This window comes from Narcine bancroftii, chromosome 3 (assembly GCF_036971445.1).
Source record: "Narcine bancroftii isolate sNarBan1 chromosome 3, sNarBan1.hap1, whole genome shotgun sequence".
Lineage (NCBI taxonomy): Eukaryota > Metazoa > Chordata > Chondrichthyes > Torpediniformes > Narcinidae > Narcine > Narcine bancroftii.
In genome coordinates, this window is record NC_091471.1 from 159,245,799 (window position 1) to 159,249,841 (window position 4,043).

Sequence of the window (4,043 nt, forward strand, 5' to 3'; positions counted from 1 at the left end):
AAAAGAGATTGGAAGTGTTCTGACCATCGGTTGAGGATGGAGATCTTGTCGCTGAGGAGGACTTTGCCGTCTGAGCTGCGCAGCGGGCTTTGGACTTGGGGTGGCCCCAGTCCGGGCACAGGGAGAGCAGCAGCCTTGGGGTGGCCCCGGTCCGGGCGAAGGGTAGGCGGCGGCGGCCCCGATCCGGGCAGGAGCAAGGGGGAGACGGCGGCCCCGGCCTCGGTCGAGTGAGGCAGGCGGAGGCCCCGGTCCGGGCAGGGAGTGGGAGGCGGCGGCCCCAGTCCGGGCACAGGGAGTGCAGCAGCGGCCCCGGCCCCGGTCCGGGCGAAGGGTAGGCGGCGGCGGCCCCGATCCGGGCAGGAGCAAGGGGGAGACGGCGGCCCCGGCCTCGGTCGAGTGAGGCAGGCGGAGGCCCCGGTCTGGACAGGGAGTGGGAGGCGGCGGCCCCAGTCCGGGCACAGGGAGTGCAGCAGCGGCCCCGGCCCCGGTCCGGGCGAAGGGTAGGCGGCGGCGGCCCCGATCCGGGCAGGAGCAAGGGGGAGACGGCGGCCCCGGCCTCGGTCGAGTGAGGCAGGCGGAGGCCCCGGTCTGGACAGGGAGTGGGAGGCGGCGGCCCCAGTCCGGGCACAGGGAGAGCAGCAGCGGCCCCGGCCCCGGTCCGGGCTGAGTGTAGGCGACGGCGGCCCCAATCCGGGCAGGAGCAAGGGGGAGACGGCGGCCCCAGCTCGGTCGAGTGAGGCAGGCGGTGGCCCCGATCCGGGCAGAGAGTTGGAGGCGGCGGCCCCAGTCCGGGCACAGGGAGAGCAGCAGCGGCCCCGGCCCCGGTCCGGGCTGAGGGTAGGCGACGGCGGCCCCAATTCGGGCAGGAGCAAGGGGGAGACGGCAGCCCCGGCCTCGGTCGAGTGAGGCAGGCGGAGGCCCCGATCCGGGCAGAGAGTTGGAGGCGGCGGCCCCAGTCCGGGCACAGGGAGAGCAGCAGCGGCCCCGGCCCCGGTCCGGGCTGAGGGTAGGCGGCGGCGGCCCCAATTCGGGCAGGAGCAAAGGGGAGACGGCAGCCCCGGCCTCGGTCGAGTGGGGCAGGCGGAGGCCCCGATCCGGGCAGAGAGTGGGAGGCGGCGGCCCCAGTACGGGCACAGGGAGAGCAGCAGCGGCCTCGGCCCCGGTCCGGGCAGTATGGACCGACCTAGGAGGGGAGGCAGGCCCCTCCAGCCCGGGTAAGAAACCTGCATAGGAGAAGGCCACTCCGATATAAAACCTACGACCCAAGGACCTCGCTGCCACGTCCCAGCTTGCTTGGCCACGGCACACGAACCATGGGTGTAAAGGGTGGGGCCAGTACTGCGCGCACTGCACTTAGATGTTATATTAAAGTTGTATAAGACATTGGTGAGGCCAAACTTGGAGTTTTGTGTGCAGTTTTGATTACCTAACTACAGGAAAGATATCAATAAGATAGAGCACAGAGAAGATTTACTAGGATGTTGCCCTGACTTCAGGAACTGAGTTACAGGGAAAGATTAAACAGGTTCGGACTATATTCCCTGGAACGGAGAAGAATGAGGGAAGATTTCATGGAGGTATTTCAAACTATGAGGGGGATAGACTGATAAATATAGATAGGCTTTTTCCACTGAGGGTAGATGAGATACAAACCAGAGGATATGGGTTAAGGGTGAAAGGGGAAAAGTTTAGGGGGAACTTCTTTACAAAGAAGCTATTGTCCACAGCCACTCACTGGCTTCTCCCACACAGCCAATGTTTTTGAATATTTTTATATGAGATTTCACATCCAAAGTATAGAGTACCTATGGATAGATGTTAAAATTCTCAAAGATACACTACACTTAAAATCACCAATGCCTGAAGAGGGCGCACAAAATCAGTGAACTGGTGTGGACTCGAAAGGCCAACATGGCCTGTTTCCGCTCCGTAAATGGTTATATGGTTATATGGTTAAAGGGAATGGTGGGAGTGTGGAACAAGCTTTTAGCTGAAGTGGTAAATCTGGGCTTAATTTGAACATTTAAAAAGAATATGAGCAGGTAGTGGATGGGAGAGGTGTGGAGGGCTATGGGCTGGGTGCAGGTTAGTGGGACTAAGAAAAGAAATGGTTTAGCATGGACCAGGGAAGCCGAGATGGCCTGTTTATGTGCTCTAATTGTTCTATGGTTCTATGATATCCACAGTAGCGACCTGACATGGTGTGATGTCCTGAGCTTGGATCACAAGGCAGAGAGAGAGAATGTGCTATGTGATGGTTGGCCAATGGCAAGGTGTGCACTAATTGGTGGGCAGAGTCCAACCTTGATTGACAGGTGATGTGACTTCTGATTATGTTTTAGACGGGGAGAACACGTGACCATCCACAATACACACATTCCAGACAGGCAGGGAGGCCATGTTTCTTCCACATACAACACTCCTCTGTTGTAAGAAGAAAGGCCATTACATCCTACAAAGTGAGGTCAAACACCATAAATGGCTGTGATGCTTCACTACGCAAGGAGCTGAACACCTTCTATGGTCACTTTGAGAAGGAGAACTCAACAGTGCCTATGAGAATCCCTGAAAAGGCTGAGGACCTTGTGATATCTGTCTCTGAGGCCAATGTCATAACATCATTCAAGACGGTGAACCCTCGCAATGCATCAGTCCCTGATATCATACCTGGCAGGGTACTGAAAATCTGTTCCAACTAACTAGCTGGAGTGTTCATGGACATTTTCAATCTCTCAAAGCTGCAGTTGGAGGTTCCCACCTGCTTCAAAAGGGCATCAATCATCCCAGTGCCCAAGAGGAGCAGAGTGAGTTGCCTTAACCACTATCGCCCAGCAACACTTACATTTACTGTGATTGAATGCTTTGAGAGATTGGTCATGGCCACATTTAACACGTACCCAAGCAGAGGTCTGGAACTACTCCATTTCGCCTACTGTTACAATTGCTCCACAGCAGGTGCAGATGGCTCTCCACTCAGCTCTGGATCACCTAGACAACACAACACGTACATCTGGTTAATCTTCATTGACTACAGCTCATTCTTCAACACCATCATTCCCTCAGTGCTGGTCGCAAACTCCAAACCCTGGGCCTCTGAACCTGAAACTGTATCCTTGACTTCCTCATCTGCAAATTTGCCAATGACACCGTGGTTGTCGGCAGAATCACAGATGGCAACGAGGAAGCATACAGGAGGGAGATTGATCAGCTAGCTGAGTAGTGTCACAACAATAACTTTGCACTCAATATTAGAAAAACCAGAAAGATGACTGTGGACTTTAGGAGCAAATCACGAGATCACAAACCAGTCCTCATCGAGGGGTCAGCAGTGGAGAGGATCAAGAGTTCAAATTCCTGAGTGTCAAAATCTCCGAGGATCTGTCCTGGAGCCTCCATGTCAGTGCAATAATGAAGGCTCGCCAGCGGCTATAATTTGTGAAGAATTTGAGGAGATCTGGTATGTCACAGAAGACTCTCAAAAACACCTACAGGTTACCGTGGAGATCATTCTATTTGGTATGGAGGTACCAACGCTCATGATCAGAAATCTCCAGAGGGTTGTTAAGTCAGCCAGCTACGTCACAGGCACCAGACTTCACTCCATCGAGGACATCTACATGAGTCAGTGTCTTAAAAAAGCAGGCTCTATCCTCAAAGGCCCCCACCACCCAGGCCATGCCCTCTTCCCTGAAGACCAGCACTCAGCAGCACAGGGACAGCTTCTTCCCCACTGTGATCAGATTCCTGAATGATCAATGAACCAAGACCCTGCCCTACTTTGTCTTTTCCTTGCGCTGTTTTATTTATTTTGAAAATGTGGTTGATAGAAATGATTGCACTATGATGCTGTCGTGCAGTGGAATGACAATAAATTCAGTGTCTTAAGAACTTTCCCCTTACCATTCCCTGACCTTCGACCACACGGTTCCAGTCCAACCCTCAAATAGTGACGTAATTTCTCCTCCCCCAAAGCACGACGTCACCAGTCGACCAGCCAGAAGACAGGATGTTGATGATTGACATCAACGCCGACCATTCACGTG